This window comes from Rhamphochromis longiceps, linkage group LG16 (genome assembly GCF_057381845.1).
Source record: "Rhamphochromis longiceps isolate RC_006_pf linkage group LG16, R_longiceps_female_GT1.1, whole genome shotgun sequence".
Lineage (NCBI taxonomy): Eukaryota > Metazoa > Chordata > Actinopteri > Cichliformes > Cichlidae > Rhamphochromis > Rhamphochromis longiceps.
The window spans coordinates 26,842,527-26,865,923 of record NC_140572.1 but is presented as its reverse complement, the minus strand read 5'-3'; the positions used below and the strand labels follow the sequence as shown (position 1 = coordinate 26,865,923).

The following is a 23,397-nucleotide window of genomic DNA, read 5'->3' as shown; positions in this document are numbered from 1 at the left end:
CAAATGGAGTTCATTTAAATTGCTTGGTTACCTGGCATGGACCCAGCTTTTAAATATAGTCTACGAAATTTCAGTACGGCTGATGGTCCCAGAAGCTTAAAGTAAGTCTGGCTTCTCCATTCCAAAATCAGTTTTAGGGTGTATTTGGGATTAATATCCCAATTGTGTCCAAGTGTCAACCATCAAGCTGCTGATTTGAGGTGAAGTTTAAGAATTTGGAATTTGGAACTTCTTTTTCATTATTCCGTCCATATTGTGCAATGTACGACTGGCAGCAAATGGCAGCAAAACAGCCAAGAGCATGATGCTACCACCACCACGCTTGTTATGCCTTTTGGTCAAAAGTCAGTAGTTAGTGCATCATCTGATTAAGTTACATAAGCAAGGTGATAAATAAGTTCAAAGTTAAGAAATATTATAAGTAATTCATGCTAAAAACAGTTAAAATGTGTGGGTTCGAAATTTGCTCAGAGTGAAACATCGTTATCGCACGGGATCTTTGTGTTGTACATGCGGAAATGGGAGCGAGGGAGCGCTCTGATCATTAACCTATCTTTGACATATTTTCTCCGTGAACGCTGTGAAAAGTGTTTCGTACGGAGCCCCGCAGGGGACATGGGAGAAAAAAAATTAAGACGGACTTTTGCGAAATCTCGCAAAACAAACTCGGGATCTCGCAAAAGTTGAATTTCAACAATGGCGGCAGCTACTTAGTTGTAATATTACTCTTTCTGGGTCACAAAATAAACTTTTAAGATATTTTGAAGCGTAAATGTAGTTGTGTAAACATCAGATATTTGCTCGGTTTACAAGACATCACATATTTGCAAAAGTGCTCCGACGTTTTCGGAGATCTGACACCCACCATCTTGAAGCTAACGGGTGGTTGAAACCTACTACAGCCGGGAGGAACACCGCTTTCCCGGCACATCGTGCCTCGACCTCCCGGTCGGCTTCGAGCTGGCAGCTAAAACTTTTGCGAGATCTTGCAAAAGTCCGTCTTAATTTTTTTTTCTCCCATGTCCCCTGCAGGGCTCCGTAGTTTCGGAAGTATTAAAACAGTGAATAAGCTCATGTACACACTAAAAGTGCCCTACACGCTTGTACCTTTGGAAACGTTCGTCTTTGTGAGTATTAATATGTTCAGAAACAACTTTTATATGTGTTTACCTGGAGTGAACTGTGATGCTAACGTAACGCATGTGTTAAGCTAGGCTAATCATTAAGTTTGTCATTAAGATGTGTATTAGCTAGCAATTTATTTTCACTTTCTGTATATTTCAGTTACAAATAAGCATAAATAAATAGCAAAGAGAAGCCTTGAGAGAGGATAAGTCTTTGAAGGATCTTCATTAAAAGCAAGAAAAGCAAGCCTTGTGTGGAAGATCTCATCTATTTTGTTCGCTGGATGTCTAGCTTCACATGGTCAAGTGTCGTGAGGGCAGCACAACACTTGACAGCTGGTACATTATTCTTAAGCTTGAAACCTTTACTCCTCGAAACATACTTCTTGTAATTGTGACTAAATAGCTCAGCCTTATCTGATCATAAACACAAAAGGCATTTAGCTTGGCTTTTTGGGCAGCTGCACATCTGAGTCGAGTTTGAAGGTGTCAATTCTGGAGCAGGAGATATCTCTGAGATGTTATTAGATTTAGGTCGGGCCAGTCAATGGTATCAATTCCTTCATCCACTGGGAAATGCTCTCACCACTTGAAGCTGGGGATTGTTGCACATCAGGAAGAACCCAGGACCCAATGCACCAGTGCAGGGTCAGACAACTGGTCCAAGGATTTCATCATGATACCTAATGGCACATGTTGATGTTGGACTACCTGAGCAAACTCTGTATGGTCCAGGTATTGGTTCATTAAACCAGTAGTGGCACTAACCCTGGCCAAGTGCAAAACCAGTTAAAAAAAACACACACACACAATCAGAAAAGATAAGGAGGGAAAAATGTCAGTGGTCTTCACAAAATTGTTCTTGTTTTGGGGGTTGTCTCATTTTTTCCTCTCTAATGCATCTTCGGTTAATTTAGTAACAACAAAGCAGCTGAAACCACATAACAACCCCCTCTGCTACTTAATTGACCAGATCAACCCGAGGTTTAACTGACATGAAAAAAAAAACATTCCTTTTGAGCACTGTAATTAATGCCATCCAACTTTTTTCCTTCATTTTACTCAGAGTGCTTTTGTTGCCTAGCTCATATATTGTGCAGCAGGAGATTTGATTATTACAACAAAAAGGTTATTTAAGACAAAATTATGTTAAGTTATCTTAATGACCAGTGAAAGTCAAGCTTCACATTCACATTTTGTCTGAATTCTCCCAGATCTCACAAATGAGACTGGGTCAGCTGTGATAGAAGTAAAATGACTTCCTGATTGATCGAAATGTTTCCACCATTTAATCACTCTCAATTTAATCCATTTTAAATTAGAGCCACTCTGGGGGCATCATCACTGTGATATGGCTCTTAATATATGAAATATTTACCTATTTTCTACTGCAACCACAAACAAGAAAAAAACTGGCGCACAATATGGAAACGCATCTGCAAATTGAAAATGACTGATCGTAGATTATTTAAGGTTATTTAAGGATATAAACTAATGGATTCAATCCACAAAATGGGCATTTATTATAAACGTCTCCTTTTTCTGTTTTCTGTCTAAAACCTCATACATAAGCATGAACTATCAGAATCAGAATCAGAAAGGGGTTTATTGCCAAATGTTGAGCAGGTTTACAACATTAGGAAATTGCTGCGGTGCTTCAGTGTAAACATAGTGTCATAAATAGCACTTAAATAGACATGAAAAAATAAAAGTAGGGATAAGAATTAAAAGTGCTACGTAGAAAGATATGTGCATGAGCTATACATGAGATATATACATGAGAATAAGAATTAAGAGTGCTACGTTGAAAGATATATACATGAGTGCAGGTGGTGATCAGTGCCAATCATGGAATGATGCAGTGAACACAGCGTAGGGTCATGTGTTAGTAGCGGGAACAGTCATATGGTTATTGTTCATGTGTCCAACAGCAGAGGGGAAGAAACTGTTCTTATGGCGAGAGGTTCTGGTGCGAATGGACCGGAGCCTCCTGCCTGAGGGGAGCAGGTCAAACAGACTGTGTCCAGGGTGAGAAGGGTCAGCTGAGATCCGAGCTGCACGCCGCAATGTCCTGGAGGTGTACAGGTCCTGCAAAGATGGGAGTCTGCAGCCAATCACCTTCTCAGCAGAGCGCACAACACGCTGCAGTCTCTGTTTGTCCCTGATAGTGGCTCCAGCGTACCACACGGTGATGGAGGAGGTGAGGATGGACTCGATGATTGCAGTGTAGAACCGCATCATCGTCCGTGTTGGCAGGTTGAATTTGTTCAGCTGCCTCAGGAAGTACATCCTCTGCTGGGCTTTCTTAATGACGGAGGTGATGGTGGGCTCCCACTTCAGGTCCTGGGTGATGGTGGTACCCAGGAAGCGGAATGAGTCCACAGAGGTGATGGGGGTGTCAGTCAGGATGATGGGGGGGAGTGGGGCTGTGTGCTTCCTGAAGTCCACAATAATCTCCACTGTCTTCTGGGCATTCAGCACCAGGTTGTTGTGGCTGCACCAGGACACCAGACGTTCAACCTCCCTCCTGTAGGCAGACTCATCCCCGTCCGAGATGAGTCCAATAACGGTGGTGTCATCTGCAAACTTGATTAGCTTGACAGACTGGTGGGTGGAGGTGCAGCAGTTGGTGTACAGGGAGAAGAGCAGAGGAGAAAGAACACAGCCCTGAGGGGAGCCGGTGCTGATGGTCCGGGAGTCCGAGACATTCTTTCCCAGCCTCACATGCTGCTTCCTGTCCGTCAGGAAGTCAGTGATCCACCGGCAGATGGGGTCAGGCACATTCATCTGGGAAAGCTTGTCTTGGAGATGGTCTGGAAGGATGGTGTTGAAGGCAGAGCTGAAGTCCACAAACAGGATCCTGGCGTAGGTTCCTGGGGAGTCCAGATGCTGCAGGATGAAGTGTAGGGCCATGTTGATGGCGTCGTCTACAGACCTGTTGGCTCTATATGCAAACTGCAGGGGGTCCAGGAGGGGGGCCGTGAGGGTCCTGAGATGGGAGAGAACTAGGCGCTCAAAAGACTTCATGACCACAGCTGTTACCATGAGGTGAGAAATGTAGCTTGTTGGTCTCACATTAGCAAATACGCTTAGTCTCCTTTATCCTGCTCAGACAGATCACTACAGTGTGCCTGGTGTACCTTTCTCTCTACTGCACTGTCAGCTCTGGTAATTGACTCTTGCAGTCTCCTCTGAGCTGTCCACTACATGGCCTCTCAGGCTCCACACCCAATTACAGGCTGCAGCTCCCTGATGGGCTGAGGTGGATGACTCAAGGGAAGTGTCTTTGATGTGTAACTGAAGGTCAGGTACATATACATGGACAAACCTACACTTCAGTGCTATGATCCTTGTAAAACGATTAACTTAAGTTGACACAGGTGATACAACACTGACGCAGTCCCCTGGATTTGACAAATTCATACATAAGTGTTGTTGAATTGTCAGTGTAACCAGTTAGTTAGCTCACGATTGTATCCCTTTTGCTCTGCATAAGGAAACAATTTACTCTTTTGCTAACATCTGACAGACAGATTTTCTTTTTGGATTTCTAGTAACTCGAAAAACCAATGTGAGGGTGCTGCTGGCCAGAGGCAGTCTGTTAAAGATTATATCTATCTGGGTCAGCTGTGATTGCCAGAGGGAATACTTGAGTGGATCTTTGCATTTTGTATCTATCTGTCTCAGTCGGGTATTTTCAATAAGCCATTGTTTATTTCTTAGCTTTAAACCAAGTTAAAGAAAAGTGGATTACTGCATCTCGTGGCTCAAACTTGTTTGTGACTTCTCATTAATTTCAAGAGCAAACATGGTCAGATGATCAGACAAGTTGATAAAGATATTACTCAAATTATCTTGAAGTAAAATCAACAGCAGACACAATGAACAGTTTTATAATAATCCTCAATTACAATGTTTGTGCAAAAGAGTTTGCTATAAATATTTTAGACAGTAAATTTAGCAGTTTATTACTTTTTAGCCTCAATTTGCATATAACATGACAGCATAACTACTTAGCCTGTGCTTGTCTGGCTGCTGTAGCTACGCTGTAGCACCTTCTACAAATGACATATAAGTCAAAGACTACAAAGTGCATACCAAATAGAGACAGTAATAAGCATTTTGTCAACATGGGCTGCTTGCTTATTTTTCTCAGTACTTCGTAAGCCATTGAGTTCATAAAAATTATGGGTACATGTTTGGATCTTGTTTTTCTCAGAACAATACTAATGGATATGTTGATATTAAACATTAAGTGTAATCTTCTCCATTTCAGTAAAACACTTTTAACAAACCCATTAACTGCAAACATTCCCCTGGCTGCAAGCAGCAGATGTAAGCACATCTTTTCAGTAACGAGATAAAGGGAACTAAAAGGAAGCAACCTAAATGTAATTCTAGGCATCCATGTGATAGCAGCTGTCACAAATACATTGCTATGGACATTAAATTAGTTGCAGTGCCGCCCTAATTATAAACCTACATCAATAATATCTGTGCATTACTTGTTGTGATAACATGCTATGATTACACCTAGACTATTATCTCCATATTTTACCCCCTTTTTGGTAAGGATATAACAAAATAAACTTTAAAAAGCCCAAGACATGAAGGGCCAGTACTTTTTGCTTGTGACATTTGAGCCACAGATTGCAATGGATGTGATTACTTCTCGCTGGACCGTTATAAGCGGCTCCATCAGCCAGCTACAAGTGACAAGTGAGAGAAGGAAATGTTTTTAGCTTAGTAGTTTTGAAGCCTAATGGCCCATCTAACATGTGCACAAACCAATTAGCCTGGCTGACCTCAGAGATGGAGTGTCAGCCATGCCATTCATGGAGAAGGAGGGGCAAGAGACAACTCTTATCTCTGCCTCACTGTTAAAGGGGGCAGATGAGGAGATGAAGAGGGTGGAGGGAATTGATGGCAACCTTGGGGAGAGTGGAAGGGTGAATTAGGAAAACCACTAGTGGTCCTGATCTCTAAAAGAAAAAAGATCCAATGAGGACTATTGTATCATCATGAAGGGACAATGTAAAATCACCATTATCGCTCACGTTACTGTTGCCAATATTGTTGTTCAGGATCAAATTTTCTAGTGAAATCCTACAATTAACACCACCTTAGCACAGACTGATGCAAATTTAACATCATTTTCTGATATGTTAGTCTGAAAACTAGGTTATAAAGCTAAAGCTTAAGATGATAAGCTTCAAAAGTACTTTGTAATTCTGGCTTTTAATAACTTTATTCTCTTTCAGACCTCTGTGTCATTTCAGCACGCCTATAATCCAGAAGTTAAAGAGAGAGAGGTTGTTCTGTTGGTTTTAAGATTATGATGTTCCCTGGAATGTGAATGGTTCAGCTTTTTATGTACATTTGGAAAACTTTGTTTTAAAGATAGACATGTTTCAACTTTTTACCTTTTTAAAGTCGACACGAAACACCAAATGTATAAAGGCTAATTTACAGTGTGGCGCTCTGCTTTTATAAACAGACACAGATTTAACAGAAGCCGGATTTAAGAAATAAGTGCTTAAAGTTTTCAGAGCAATTTTAATGCCATCTTGTGTCAGTACAGAACGTGATGTCACCGGGTTGGTTGGTTTGTTGTGGCTAATAGACTTGTATTAGTTTATGTTGGCTAACTAGTAACACATTTTACAAAATTTTTTACTACATAATAGGTTACTACACGTGCACCACACTACAAATATAACTGTTTCTTACCGAAGCACTGAGAAACCTATCAGCATGCGTACAGGAAGAATAGGTCAAAGTGTGGGATGCACAAAAAAAATAAACAACCAAACAAACAAAAAAACATCCAAAGTTTAAGACCACTTGAAAAATGGCAGAAAATCACTTGGAGCCTTGTTAAGATCAAAGCGTGCAAACACGCCCCAGGGAGGGGCCACTTGCCCCATCCTTTCTTCCCTCCCCATCTTCAGCTGCCTCCCTCTTCCCGCTCCACCACACCCACACACATGCAGGCTTGGGGTGCAGGTGTGTCACCAGTGTGCAGGGGAGGCACTGGCCTCCTGTGCCTCAATTTTATTCTGCAACCTAGACATCCACATTACTCATACTCTCATAACACATACATATAGGGTCTTAGGGGTGGGCACGTTATACAACGTCCAGAGGATGGTCTGTGTATTCTAACCCACCTCTGGTGCTGGTACTACCTTCAATTTTAAATGCATATAGACACTGAGGGTTTTCGGGAGGAGCCGTGCTGCTCTCTGGCAGGAAGCACCATGCCCTCCTATGTTTTAAATGCACTTTAGAACTAGGGGGTTCTGACATAAACAGTAGTAAGCAGGCCGAAAAGCAGCGCACATTTTGGTGCGTTTTTTTTGGTGCTTTTTTTTTCCTGAGATGTCATACACTTTGGATTCTAGCCAATCATTTTACCTTTGCAAGGATAGTAGGCGGGCCCAGGTACGTACGTTCTTGTAGAGCAGAGCTACAGATTAAAAATGGCGAAGTGGTCAAAAGTCTGGCTGTACTTCACAGCAAAAGACGCAAACTCAGCAGCCTGCAACAAGTGCTTTAAGGTGATACTGTGCAAAGGAGGTAACGCCTCGAATGTGACGACGAACCTGGCGACATATAGCATTTTGTTAAAAGTCGAGAAATGCACCATATTTGATAGCTTGCAGCGAGACCTCACACCGGCACATCTGCTGTGGGTGTTGTTGCAAAAGCAGTTTCACCCCGGTTCGTATATTCGTCAGGACTCCAGAAAGAACACCGGGACTCAGTAGTCAATTAACAACACTTTTATTAATACACACTTATTGATTACACCTTCTAGAAGGGATATGTACAGGACCCCGGACTTTCTCTGCAGATCTCAACTCCTTTGTCTGTTACATGCAGTTTTGTATAAGTGACCCCCCTTCTAAACCCTCTACAAGGTGCCATAAAACTAAGTGCTATGTTTACATACTTTTACTTGTGTGTGTGCGAGCACATGAGTGCCTACATGTGCGCGTTTCCCGCATGTCTATGTGAGTGCTCGTGAGTGTATGTATGCGCTTACCTGTGTGTATGTGTGAGTGCATGTGAGTGAGTGTGCGTGTGGATGTGTGTGCATGACAGTTAAAACACTGTGGGTGTAGATGACTCCCTAGAGGTCATAAAAAACCCATCTCCCTTCCAGACCACAGTTATCCAGTTACAAAAGTTGAGACCCCCACCCAGATATCCTCTGGGGAATTTCCACTCAGCATTGACTCCTCTTTGTCTTAGTTTCACAGTCCAACTGGGGAGGGTCTCCTAAAATCTACTCCTAAGTTCATGACACAATCAGGCCTTTATTACATTGAGGGCAGTGTCAATGTCTGTACAATAATTCTAGATTCTATGTTAACACATTTCTAAACTCTAAATCAGCTAAACATTCCTACAGTGTGGTGCCTGTTATTGGACCCGGAGTTAGCAACATCCCCCAAGAACCCGAGGAGGAGAGTCCTGGCCCCTTGCCCTGCCAGTGCAGCAGAAATGACGGATGATGATGGCAGCAGCAGCCGTTCTTCTCTGGGTGAGTAGCTTAATGTTGTCCGTGTGTAATTTACGTTGAGTAGGCTAACCATGTTATTAAATTAATGCATGTAAGGCGAACTAGCAAACACCGTCATAGTTACATGCGGCTGTCTTCTTGTTTGATGGCAGGTACTCCCTTCACCCTGGCCAAAAAGGCTAAAATGACCAAAGAAAAAGTGGAAAACAGCTAAACATGAGAGGTTTTTGGACAAAGTTTGTGTTTTTTCCATTGTTTAAGCACTGCTTCCAGCCAAGAGTGATACCATATATGCCCCATAGCTGCAGAAAAGGCTAACATTGTTATTGTTTTACAAAAAACAGCTAAACATGAAAGGTTTTTGGACAAAGTTTGTGTTCTCCATTCTTTGAGCACCATTTAAGCACCGCCACCGTTTCAAAAGTACCGGTTTGGCACCGGTATCGGATAAAACCTAAACAATACCCCTCCCTATTTAGAACAGCACACAGCAACACTACATATGAGTGGGCGGAGGGAGGTTTAGGGTCTTCACTCACCCCCGTTCTGCTAACCGTCGGGGCTGGGGGGCTGTGAGGAGGTGCTGGTCATTGGATTGGGGTCTGGGATGCGGGGCCTCCCTGCTACTGCAGATAAGGAGGCGGTCTGCTTTCCTCCACCCCAGAGAGAAGGGTTTCATCTCCTGGGTCCAGGTACAGTTTACCCCTCTGGGGGCAGGGGTACCTGGACCTGGGATATAGAGTATGTTTGGGGAGTGTGAATGTGTGTACAGTGTTTATTTGTGTCTGTCTCCACGTCGGGTGAGTGAGGGAATGCACGTTTGTGTCTGTGTGCGCCTGTTTGTCTGTGTCTATATGTTAGCTTGGGTCTTAGACTCCACCTCTCTGGGAACATCTCAGGCTCTCTGAGGTATGGAGGCCTATCTCCCCTCACCACACTCCCTGCCAGTGGCTGATGCCCTCAGACGTTGGTGTGTTGGTGGTTCTTGGTGTCTGGGGCTGGGCGCTCATGTATGTTGTAACAGCAGTCTGGCGAGGAAGGAGCGGCTAGCCGGTCCAGCGGGCATGTGGTGTGGAGGTTAGCCGGATAACACGGAGCCAGTCAGTTAAATTAAACAACAGACCTTTATTCCTTGTCAGCAACATAAGACCATACAAGCCAGGTCTCCACGGCTCTACACTGTCTGTACATACATGTGCGGGGATCGGTAGTCGCCGGTGCCAGGCCGTTACAATGGTGAGGTCTATCCTGAGAACAGAACACGAGCAGCGGCTGCCACGCTATACTCACACACCCCCTAGGAGACTCCCCCCCTAGTGGTGCTATAACCCAAAAGGTTTGTTACAATGTACCGACTCACTCCTGGTGGCCGATTGGATGGGCCATTAGTTTTAAGGCCTAATGGCCCATCTAAGATGTGCACAAAGATGGTTTGTGCACATCTTAGAGGCCTGGCTGACCTCAGAGATGGAGTGTCAGCCCTGCCATTCATGGAGAAGGAGGGGCAAGAGACAACTCTTATCTCTTCCTCACTATCCCCCAGTCATGTCTGTCCCTTCTGTAACAACTGAAAATCAAATCAAATAAATACATAATTATAATAAAGGTCAATCAAATGGACCATGATGAGCCAATTGGTAAAGTAAATCCTCTTGGCATCTTTCTTGGCCTTCAGACAACAGTTCTGATGGCTAAAGATCCAAATGGGACAGGCAAAAAAAAAGAAAGAAAAAGAAAACAACGCTTAAACTGAAACGGTTTTGCAGGTTCTCAATTGGATTTAGAACAGGGGAACATGCAGGATGGTCCCAAAAAGTGATGCTATTCTCCTGGAAGAAGTCCAGTGTGTAAAAAAACCCAGTCATTACCAAACAGAGGAGGGCCCTCAGCCATAAGTGATGCTGTCTGCAACATCTGGACATAGCCAGCGACCGTTTGACGCTCCTGCACCTCCTGAATGTTCATTGTGCCACTGAAGGAAAAAGCACCGTAGATCAGCTTGGAACCTTGTTAAGATTCAACCATGCAAAATATGATTTTTTGCAAGTGGTCTTAAACTTTTGATCGGGACTGTTTTAGACGTGAGGCAAAGATAAGTTCGAATGTAAGTAAAGGAGAGTGTAATGTGGAGAGTTTTCTTTTTTTTTTCTATGGACATGCTGATGGATATGATTCCCAACAGACTATGAAAAACAGAGTTATTTTTGTTGTGTAACACGCATATGTCTGTGAAGGTTCTCAGTCATCCAGGTCATCGTAGTCAAAGGAGCTTGCAAAGAAAAGCGTCTGGACTTCTTTAAGTTGCTTGAAGACGTTTCACCTCTCATCCGAGAAGCTTCTTCAGTTCTAAGGTCAAATGGTGGAGAGTCCCAGATATAAACCTAGTGGGAGAAACCCCCCACAGAGGGACAAAAGGACCCCCTGATGATCCTCTAATCGCCTGAGCCAAGGTGTGAAACTGGGTGTGGGTCCCAATCAGCCAGAGTTTCGGGTGTGTTCACTGTGAAACCTGGCCCCCCCTTATCATGCGAATTCCTGAGGTCAGATGGCCCAGGATGTGAGTGGGCGTTAAGGCATCTGGGAAGGGATCTCAAAACTGGATTATAGATGGCAGAGAGTTGGTGTCGTAAACCCCCTCCTCTGTTCAAAGATGGTCGCTCACAGTGGACATAGATGGCTTCTTTCACTCCTCTTTCAAACCATCTGTCCTCTCTGTCCAAAATGTGAACATTGGCATCCTCGAAAGAGTGTCCTTTATCCTTAAGATGCAGATGGACTGCTGAGTCTTGTCCTGTGGAGGTGGCTCTTCTGTGTTGTGCCATGCGCTTGTGAAGTGGCTGTTTGGTCTCTCCAATGTAGAGGTCTGGGCATTCCTCGCTGCACTGTACAGCATACACCACATTGTTAATTTTGTGTTTTGGCGTTTTGTCTTTCGGGTGAACCAGTTTTTGTCTGAGCGTGTTGCTGGGTCTGAAATGCACCGGGATGTCATGCTTGGAGAAAACTCTCCTGAGTTTCTCTGATACACCGGTTACATAGGGGATGACAATGTTGTTGCGTCTGTCCTTCTTATCCTCCCTCGCTGGTGTCTGGTCTTCTTTTCTGTGCCTCTTTGCTGACTTTAAGAACGCCCATTTAGGATAGCCGCACGTTTTGAGTGCTTCCTTTACATGTGTGTGTTCCTTCTTTTTCCCTTCAGGCTTAGAGGGAACATGTTCTGCCCGGTGGTGTAGGGTCCTAATTACTCCAAGTTTGTGTTCCAAAGGGTGATGGGAGTCAAAGAGGAGGTACTGGTCCGTGTGTGTGGGCTTCCGGTAAACTTCGATGTTGAGGTTGCCGTTCTCTTCAATGTGCACAGCGCAGTCCAGGAAAGGCAAACAGTTGTCCTTTGTGTCTTCCCTGGTGAACCTGATGTTTTTATCCACAGTGTTAATGTGCGCAGTGAAGGATTCCACTTCTTGTGTCTTGATTTTGACCCAGGTGTCGTCCACATATCTGTACCAGTGGCTGGGTACTCTTCCTTTGAAAGAGCCAAGAGCCTTCCTTTCCACTTCCTCCATGTAAAGGTTGGCTACAATAGGTGACACGGGGGAGCCCATGGCACAGCCATCTTTTTGTCTGTAAAAGCCTTCGTTGTACTTGAAATATGTAGTGGTGAGGCAGAGGTCTAACAGTGTGCAGATCTGATCGGGTGTGAAGTTGGTCCTGTCCTCCAAGGAGCTGTCTTCTTGTAGTCATTTTCTGACAGTCTCCACGGCCTCCGTGGTGGGTATGCAAGTGAAGAGAGAGACTACATCAAAGGACACCATGGTTTCATCTGGATCCAGGGTAAGTTTCTGGACCTTGTCGGTGAAGTCGGTGGAGTTCTTGATGTGGTGTGGGGTGTTCCCCACGAGAGGAGCAAGGATGGTAGCAAGGTGTTTAGCAATGTTGTAAGTGGCTGAGTTTATGCTACTGACTATGGGTCTGAGTGGGACAGCTTCCTTGTGGATTTTAGGAAGTCCATAGATGCAGGGTATGGCATCCCCTGGGTAAAGGCGGTGATATGTAAGGCGGTCAATAATTTTGTCCTTTTCAACGTCTTGAAGGCAAGCTATAACTTTCTTTTTGTAGCTGCTTGTGGGGTCTCGCTTTGGGGCTTCGTAGGTATTGTTGTCACTGAGGAGAGTAGTGATCTTTGTATGGCAATCTGTAGTGTTTAGGACCACGGTGCATCTTACCTTATCAGCTGGTAAAACAGTGATGTTGTGGTCTTTGCTCAGGGAAGCAACGGCCTTCTTTTCCTGTATTGTGAGGTTGGATGGAGGGACTTTGGCACTGGAGACGCCTTAACGCCCACTCACATCCTGGGCCATCTGACCTCAGGAATTCGCATGATAAGGGGGGGGCCAGGTTTCATAGTGAACACACCCGAAACTCTGGCTGATTGGGACCCACACCCAGTTTCACACCTTGGCTCAGGCGATTAGAGGATCATCAGGGGGTCCTTTTGTCCCTCTGTGGGGGGTTTCTCCCACTAGGTTTATATCTGGGACTCTCCACCATTTGACCTTAGAACTGAAGAAGCTTCTCGGATGAGAGGTGAAACGTCTTCAAGCAACTTAAAGAAGTCCAGACGCTTTTCTTTGCAAGCTCCTTTGACTGTAACACGCATATTTTAACGTGTTATGTTGTAAAACTGTTTTGTAAAATGTGGTTGGGAAAAGCAAGACTATTTTATTGCATAAATTAGTGCTGATCACATCTTTTGGACATCTGCTTTGCCAGCTGATTGTGCAGCTCAGCACACCTGGCCTGGCATGGCAAAGAAAAGCTGGAGTGTCGGATTCCAGCTCGTTAGTCTAGTTGCTCAAACAAGCTCTCCTCCACACTGTTCTCATTTCCAAACTGCTTCACAAACCTGGGCAAGCAACACAGAACCCCTGACTGCTTAAGAGACAGAGTGAAAATGGACATTATATCCTTGTTTTATCAACATAAAACTAATTGTTGCAATGAGGAGCAGTACACAAGTGATCTCTTGAGAGTGCTTTTAGGTTTTAGTCCCCTTGTTTTCCAGTGAATTATTGGTTATTTAAACAACCGACCAACCAACCTGGTAACATCACGTTCTATACTAGCACAAGACGATGCTAAATATGTTCTAAAAAATTTAACTTTAAGCACTTATTTCTTAACTCTGGCTTTACAGAAAGTGTTAAACGTCTGTCGGTTTTTGAGAGTAGGGCTCCACAGGGCAAATTAGCTTTTATACATGTGGCGTTTCATGTTCACTTTCATAAAGGTTTCAACAACCTGGTCTCCTTTTTATGTTCTACTGGTTACCTCAAGGATTCATATCATAGATATGTGCAAAGAAACTAAACTTACTGGCTGGAGGAATAGTCCATTTGTTTTTAAGGAAATGTACATATGCCTTGAGTTTTTTTTTTTTTGTATACAATGGCATCAAACCATCTGTTGTTAGACCCAAAGCTGTACTTCCTGAAAGAGTTCTATTGTTTAGTTGTGTATTGCAGAATAGTGGCTTTATATACATTTCCACCAGACACCCAATTAATTTCTTTTCTTCATATTTTTAAACAATGCATAAATTTGCCTATAGGAAGTGTGTATATATAATTGAGTTCTCTTTATGAATGTGTCTAATGTCAATTTTTGATGTATTTAATCTAACATGTAGGATGCTCTGAAGAGAATTTAATTGTTTACGCATTAATTGGTGGGTGCTGATTATTTTAATATCAGCCAGCAAACCATTATCATGTATCCAAACCATTTTTAGATCTCAGAGGCAGAAAAGTGTGCTAGAGTGTATAGAATTGCTTTAGTGCATCACTTTCCTCATGCCGCTAGGTTTGGCCTGTCCCTGAAGGCCCTATACAGACTCTTTACTCTTTGATCATGACTTCTGTCAAAGCTAGAAGCAAAGATTGATCATTTTTAAGACCAGGTTCTGGCAGAGTCATCTTCTCTGTCCTGGTTGTTAGCACATGATGCATCTCTGCTGCTCTGCTCTTTCCGAATCGTGTGCTGTATGTGACTCTTCGTGGCTAAACTGATGGACTCCAAACCAGAGGCGCCAGGACAATACAATCAATTTGATGTCAAAGTTATACACCAAGGACACACTGCTACAAAAAATGACAGTTTATATGTAATGTTTCTAAATGGCAGAAGAAGATAGGTCTACACATAAAGTGCTGTGAAATCACCTTTATATTTTGCCATTCTTTGGATAAAGAGGCTAGATAGTCTGATATTGCATGAATACAGTATAGTAAAAGCCTTTTGATGTTCTCATTATTGTTGTTTTCTAAAATTTTCTGTGCAGGACATCAACAAATCCACTAAATTATAACAGGATTATGTGATTGGACATTGTCTTGCAAAAAATGAGCATGAGTAATAGCTCTGATGACAAGTACTTTGTTATCCAGTAGTCTCCTTTTGAACCAGCGTACAGATAAATATCCAGTATACCCTCATCTTAAAATTGAAATTATTAAGACCACTGGGACACCAGATTACTTTGGAGACACTGTACTGACTATGAATATAACAAATTCTAACCAAGGCAGACAAAATCAAACAAGAAAGAAGAGCATAATTAATTTGCATTACAGGGCAGAGTTGTTCAGTTACTACAAATGTAGCAGATGAACATATTTCAAATGAGTCAGTAGGGGGCAAAATTGGTCCAACTATCCTGGAATCAATGACCTAACAGCAGCTGTGGGAAATGCCAGGCTGTGTGTAGGATGTGGAGAACTTATAGGGGAAAAGACATATTTATTCCTCATTGTGGAGCACTGTGGAGGACTAACATCCTGCCCGAGACATTTAACCCTACTCTCATTCCTCATTCTCATGAAATATTTTATTCATTAAAAAAACAAGACAAAAAACAAAGGTCATGTTGTACTTTGTGAAACTTGAAAATAATGGTTCCTATAAAAAGTATTGTTTAACAACCTTTGTATCCATACACCAACAGCAAGTCTGATATGTCTGTGAGGGAAAGAATACAGAAAACATTTCAGGAACTATAGTACAAATATTGCACTAATATCACACAAGGGTTTTGGGACTGATGGGAGACAGATAATTAATCAATTAATAAATTATTGACATTAAGTCTAAAAAGTTTAAATGATAAATTTTGTGTCTTGTAACTGATTAGAGCATTCTCCGTGTAGTAGAGGAACACAGAAAACATTTATTCTTTTGATGATTAAAACAATGTTTATGCAATTCAGTAGAGGTGTTATGTTGCATCATTGGAATAGCAGAGTAAAAAATCTCACTAGTAAGTACCTCATAATATGCCACAGTCACCAGGGACACCACTGCAGCACTTGCACAGTTCCCTGTGAACCCACCATGTTTGGAGGAAGAGAAAGGGGTATGACCCAGACAACATCATCCCCACTGTCAAGCACAGAGATGTTATGACACTATGACATTATACTTTAGGGCTGTTTTCTGCTAAGGGTACAGGATGACTTCACCACACTGTGTGGCTAATGTATGGTGTCATACAATACATTTTAAGACCAGAATGAGAACCTCCTTCGCACACCTGGAAAACTGAAGATGGGTCTTTTAGCAATGACCTAAAACATATCCCCAAGGCAACAAATGAGTAGGTAACGAATTGGCACATAAAGGTTATGGAGTGGCTTAGCCAGTTTCCAGACTTCAAGATACTTAAAGGAATTCCTGTAAAGAGGAGCAGACCAAAATCCCTCCTGCACAATCCTGATGACAAACTACAAGAAATGTCTTACCGATGTGGTTTTCAACAGGGGTTTCTCCACCAAATACTAAGTCATGCTTGCTGTCTGCTCAACTCAGGTAGCAGATCTTGCAGGACGGGAGCTCCAGTAGTGTTTTGTCTAACAGTGGTGGAAATGACAAAAACTATGGGTCACTACGGCAGTAGAGGTGGATTGTCTTTATGCAAGGACAGAAACTGATCAGAATCAGAAGAATCATCTTTGTTTGGCCAAGGTTGTGTGGATAAACAAGGATTATGACTCCAGTTCACTTTGCTCTCTTTGTGCAAAATAAAACAAGAAAGAGACATTTTGTTAAAAAGGCAGTATATATATTATATATGTAACATAATAGAGAAAAGAAGAAAGAAACAGTACAGAAATTCTTTAGAAACTATGCAATAAAAGTACAATACTATAAGTGCAAAACTAAATTGTGCAATGTGCATATGACCTGAATGAACAGTGGGTTATTTCATAGTGTTCATCAGAGTGACAGCCTGGGGGAAGAAACTGTCTCTGTGGTGACTGGTTTTAGTAAACAGCGCTCTGTAGCGCCTGACTGAAGGCAGCAGTTTGAACAGTTTATGCCTGAGATGTGAGGGGAAGGCAGAGATGTTTCTGCCCAAGTTCTAACCCCTGACCTGTGCAGGTCCTGAGTGGAGGGAAGAGCAGCAGACATGATCCTCTCTCCAGACCTGATTTTCTTTTGCCGTCTGACCTTGTCCTGCTTCGTGGCTGAGCCAAACCAGACAGTGATTGATGTGCACAGGACAGACTGGATAATTGCGGTATAGAAGATGGCAAGCAGCTTCTGTGGCAGGTTGAACTTCCTGAGTTGTTGGAGGTTATACGACCTCTGCTGAGCCTTCCTCCGAACAGAAATATATGTGAGCGCCAATTCAGATTGCGTAAAAAGGTGGATCCTAGGAATCTGAAGTGATCCACAACAGGTACTTTATTGTTTAGGAAAGTGAGAGGGAGGAAGGTGGAGGGTGTTGGGTGGAAGCTTTCTCTGAAAGTCCACCGTCATCTCTATAGTTTTGAGCACCTTTAACTCCAGGTGGTTCTGACTGCACCAGTGAACCAGCTGGTCCACCTCCTGTCTTTACGTAGACTCATCATCATTCTGCATCGTCCACACACTTCAAGAGTTTCACAGATGGCTCACCTGGGGTGCAGACATAGTGTAGAAGGAAAAGAACATACCCGTGGGGAAGGCTGGCGGTGATGGTTTGTGGGATATGATGCTGCTGCCTGTCCGTCAGGAAGCTGGTGATCCACTGGCAGGATGGCACTGGGGAAGCTTCTGGTGAAGGATATCGGGGATTACTGTGTTTAAAGCCCTTTAAAGCCGGTCGGAGCGGACACGCTCCATTTTGCGTAACTATTTTAAAATCCCGGTAGCACTGCAACCACGTAAGCTAGCGCAATAATTTTTTTTTGCATATGAAACCGGAGGAGTTGTACTTACATCTTATGCCATCAGCTTGTCCTAGGTCACAGTTTCCTTCCACATATAGCTTTGCAAAAATTGCATAAAAAGCGCTTGCAGCAACAAAAACACAATATTCCAGAAACACGCTTTGCCGATCCGATCAGCTGTTCGTAACACTTCCTACGTCCATCAGCGTGAACTGTCGCATGTCCGCCATGACCTGCCCGAAACCGGAAGTGACGTCATTTTGCGGAAATGTAGTTTTTTACCATCAAGGCCTCATGAGCCTATACTGGTGTTTTTAAAAGTTATCTTTGACTTTATGACTTTCTGTGTCATTTCTGGGATGCTTAGGACTCATATTGCACTGCTGGAAATAGTTTATTTTGATGCACATGCTGTTATTTTGCAAATTTACATTATAATATTTATTTTCGTTTTTCCTGCAGTATATGAAAATTGGTGTATTTCAAAAATAAAACTATGAAGACACTCAAAATAAGTTTCCTGTGGTGGAAAACTAGTTTGTGCAACTTTTTTGTATTTACAGTTTTGAGGAATAAGTCTCTTAAATTTCTCTAACTAGAAATATATGTTAAAAAAACAAAAACGATTTTCAATTTTTTTGTAGTTTATTGCACTTTTTTGCAATTTATGTAAGTACTATGCACTTAATGCATACATATTATTAAAATTTGGGCTATAATGGTTGTATTGATGTATAGCAACTTGAAATGCTCCCAAAAATGGCTCCACAGCATGTAAAAAAAATAATATAAGCTCTGGCGGACTTGGTTCTATGGTAGGTCTTAAAGCATGGCTATTCAACTACGAAGTTAGTTGGGCCAGATTTTCAAACCGAGGAATTTATCTGGGCCAGATTTTTTTTTTTTTTTGAAGCCAGTAAGCAGCAGATCATGATCAATTTCAAACCCACACAACTGTATTGAAAAACAAGTATTTTTTTTATTCCTTTTCCCCTGTAAATCTGGTGGTGACCTCACAAATGCACACCAAAAGGTCCATTTAAAAATAAGGGAGCTATAACTAAACTATTTTTTGCACATTTGAAATCATAATAATAATAACAAAAAACATTTTGATAATTCCCTTTCAAATTAAAATAAATATTTTGCTGACCACTCACTTTTCCTGCCATGGATGGAGCCCCATCCGTCACAAGTATACAGACACGCTTCATATCCAGACCATTTTCCTCAAAAAGAGCTTAAATCTTCTCAAACATCATTTCGCCAGCTGTGTGTCCCTCTAACGGTAGTAAACCGAACAATTTCCCATCCAAAAAACGGACATATACGCACAGCTTGCATTATCAGTTCTATCTGTGATCTCCTGCTATAGACATTACATCAGTTTTCTTCAGGTCATCTAACAGCATTTCAAACTCGTCTGACGCCAGAACTTCAATTCTACGAATATTTGAACTGTCCTACAGGGGTACGTTTTTAATAGCAGATGTCACACTCACTTTTCACCGCATCCACCACGGCCAGCATGCAGTACTTCATTGTTTCAGAATCTGTGAAAGGCCTTTTCTTCATCGCCAAGAAGCAAACACGAAGGGAAGATGCTGCAGCTCTCTCTTGGGCTGTACAGGACCCTCACCATGGTAGTACAACTCCGGTTGTAAGATTATTAAACTCGGTAAAATGAATAAGTATTTGTCAGTCCAGGCAGGGTTAAACTGACAGTTTTCATTGTCAATTTTGCGCTTTAGGAGTGAGAAAGACATGCTGTTGTCGCATCATATATTACGATCACATCACGGTGCATTGTGGGTTAAATATTGCTAGGCTACTAGGAGTGTTGCATTCACAGTCTACACTACGCTGTAGGAATTTTTAATTTTTTAAAAATTAATTAATTAATTAATTTTTTGCGTTTTCTCTGTGTTTCTGCCAGGACCACAGGCAGGGCCACTCGCAGGTTGCTTCTGGGCCGCATTTGGCCCGCGGGCCGCCATTTGAATAGGCTTGTCTTAAAGGGTTAAAGGCTGAGCTGAAGTCCACGAACAGCATCCTGGTACAACCCAGGTTGCGCATTGTGATAGAGGATGTAGTGCAGTCCCATATTGATGGATCAGTGTTTAAAAAAAAACATGTAAAGGGATGGCTGGAGCTTTCTGTTGTTGAAGTTTAGCTACCAGCAGTCAGTTGTCAGAAAGCTATAATTCAGTTGCCTGGCAATGTTGCCGAGCAGTGACGCACTGACCACTTTCTAAAATCTGCTGCCTCTTCCAGTGCCCCCCACCCGGCAAAACTGTCCTGTGCTTGTGTTGTGTTAAAACTTTATTAAACGTGAGCACAAGAGAGAGGAAGACACCCTACAATGAGTTAAAAGATTGTTATTTATTTCTTCATATACAATCATTCAATTAAAAGGGATTATTATGGATTTCATTTTCTTATTTTTCATCTTTAATAGCAGGACATTAACTAGGTATATAATTCTTTTCTTTCTCTGTTTTTTGCCATATTTTTCCAGTAACCTAAATTTGACAACAGCATAATAAAACTTGAAATTCCATCTTTGGTGTGCTATCCAAGTATTGTTAGTGGGCGCCATATGGCCTCACCTATAAGAAAATTCTGGAGACACCCCTGGGTGCAAGGAGTGCATCCATGCATCAAATGAGAGTCAGAGTAGGAGAAAGGCATAAAGGCAAAACTCATATACCACTGAAGTCAAACCTTAGGAAATGCCAGTGCACCTGCCAGATGAACTGCTACCATAAACATGCATCCTTGCACTCTATGGTGGTAAACAAATCCCACCAGAGAGAGGGTAAATGAGAGGGACTGACACTGGCTAAATAACTCCAGAAGAGAATTTTCCCACATGTTATAGCAAATATTTAAACTAAGTACCATTGGGCCAGTCAGTATTGACATGCTGGAGAGCAAGGTGTATTCTGGTAGAGAATGGATCCAGGGGTTTGCTCCTTTATAACTAAATCCATCAGTTTATTTGGCATTGAAGAAGTGAGGAGAAGACCACCTAAGTGGTTGTCAACACAGCTGTGGCTCACAAGAGAAGAAACATTTGGAGAAGACAAGAACAAGATGGCGCCGGTGTGTATGGCAGGCTGTCCTCGTCCTTGTCTGCGCCTTGGCTTAGTACTCCTTATTGTTTTGTTTTTGGTTTTATGCTCATTTGGTGGCTGTGCACTAATAACTTACGACAGACATATGCTTTTGAATCTCAGATTCTCTAACTCGCATCGCCATGTTGGACCCTGGGTGACGCCTCTATGGCCGGACTCCCTCACCAGTATGTCCTGCCTACCCCTCTCCAACCTGCACAGGAAACGTTACAGGAAACGGGGTAAAAGGAGTGGTCTTCGCGTCCGTCTCAAGGCTTACCTCAAAGCCAAGTCTACGAATTATCCATATGCTAGCTGGGATATTCTACGCTTTATCCCCTCCTTCAGAGGTCGCCCTGATGCTAAACTGCAGAGCCATCGATGGATCTGCCCCGCTGGACTTCAAGTCTACCCAGCCCTTCTAGTGGCTTACCTCCCTGTTCGGTCCTGGATAACGTCCTCCAGACGTGGCATCCATCACAACAACCTCAGCGTCCTGCGATGTGCCACCGCCGGTGACCTAGCTCCTCGGGCACAGATGGCTTTATTTAATGTCAGGTCGCTGGCGAACAAGGCTTTTCTTTTAAATGACTTTAAATGACTCACCACAGGACTGGACGTTCTACTCCTTTTTTTTTTTTTTTTTGTGTGTCCCGTTTGGATCTTTAGCCATCAGAATTGTTGTCTTAAGGCCAAGAAAGATGCCAAGCGGATTTATTTTACCAAGTGGATCATCATGGCCTTGCCATATTGGTCCATTTGATTGACCTTTATTATAATTATGAATTTATTTTATTTTCAGTTGCTACAAACGGGACAGACATGACTGGGGGATAGGACAGGGAGAAAGAATGAAAGAAAGAGGGAGAGAAAGAAAACCAAAGGGGAGAAGAGACAGTGAGAAGGGGGGGAAGAAAGAAAAAGAAAAACAAAAGAAAAAGAAAAACAAACAAAACACCTGGGTCACCTGTATGGAGAAAAAAAAACAGAAGAGAAAGCAAACAACAAAGAGCAACATAATAAATAAAAACAGCACCATCACAATAAACTAGCTAGCAGTAGATAACAGTAGATACTAAATAATAAACGATATTGTGCAGCACGCAAGATAGACAGCGCACAATGTACTTTGAGGCAGCAGCCAAGAAAGGTGTAGTCCGCGTCTGTGAACACCCGTGTACACCTGTGTGCATACCTGTGTGCATACCTGTGTGGATCAGCATGCTTGTATTCCAAAGGTTTCTCCATGTAACGATCTGCTAGGGAGTGTGGGGAGCCATAGCCCCGTCCACCAGGGTATGAAGCAGGTATGGAGGAGATCCAGGCCCCAGATATCCAGAGGCCCCAGAGTACAAGGACCCGAGGAGGACCACCAAAGGGGGGGGGGAACCGTGCCACCCTCCTGGGAAGAGCTGAGAAGATAGTTCTTCTACAACTCCAGGCGTACCTGGATGAGAACGACATTAATGATAAATTCCAGTCTGCCTTCAAACCACATCATAGCACCGAAACAGCGTTGCTTAGAGTCCTCAACGATCTTCTTCTAATTGCTGATACTGGACGCTCTGCAGTCCTAGTTTTATTGGATTTATCCTCGGCCTTTGATATGGTAGATCACAACATCTTATTAGCGAGGCTTGAGCATACTGTAGGCATTAAAGGTGTTGCCCTTGATTTTTTTAAATCATACCTCTCCAATAGGTCCTTCTTGGTCAACCTGGGCACCTGGTCTTCCTCCATTACACCTGTCTGCTGTGGCGTGCCTCAAGGATCTGTGTGGGCCCCTATTCTTTTCTCACTTTATATGCTCCCTCTAAGTGCAATCTTTGGGAAATACCGCACCGCTTTTCACTGCTATGCTGATGATATACAGATCTACTTTGAACTAAATGATGATCTTGCTTTGTCCTTGCACTGCTTTCAAGAGTGCATGTGCGAGGTCAAAGAATGGCTCTTAGCAAACTCTCTTATCCTAAATGATAAGAAAACTGAAATCGTGGTATTTGGCAGCAACGCTCCTCGTGGCCAACTTTGTGATGCCTTTGGTTTCCTTACCAGCTCCCTTTCTGACACTGTTAGCAATTTGGGTGTGTTGCTTGACAGCTCGTTCAAATTCGATAAACAAGTGTCTGCTGTAGTTAGATCTAGTTTCTACCAACTGCGTCTCATTTCTAAGGCTAGGCATTATGTTCCGCATAAGGACCTGGAAAAGCTCATCCACGCCTTTGTGACCTCTAGGCTGGATTACTGCAATTCACTGTATTTCGGTCTTCATTCTGCCCTTCTTCATAGACTGCAGACAGTCCAAAAGTCTGCGGCACACATTCTTACCAGAACTGGGAAGTTTGCCTGTTCTAGCTGACCTGCATTGGCTACCCATTAAATACCGCATCCAATTTAAAATCTTGCTGCTTACGTTTAAAATT

At 42.8% G+C, this 23,397-nt stretch overlaps 1 long non-coding RNA gene across 3 annotated transcripts; it reads left to right on the top strand.

The window, feature by feature from the left end:
* The first annotated feature begins 519 nt into the window (after positions 1–519).
* Positions 520–21,617, top strand: LOC146651289 (uncharacterized). Of its 3 annotated transcripts, none has more exons than XR_014907916.1 (3): positions 520–1,127; positions 8,526–8,673; positions 21,095–21,617. It is a non-coding gene; the product is annotated as an uncharacterized LOC146651289 (long non-coding RNA). The 3 variants fall into 3 exon arrangements; XR_014907918.1 differs by lacking the exon at positions 21,095–21,617 and adding an exon at positions 8,805–11,163 and having other exon boundaries at positions 8,542–8,673; XR_014907917.1 differs by lacking the exon at positions 21,095–21,617 and having other exon boundaries at positions 8,542–11,163.
* The last annotated feature ends 1,780 nt before the right edge of the window (positions 21,618–23,397 follow it).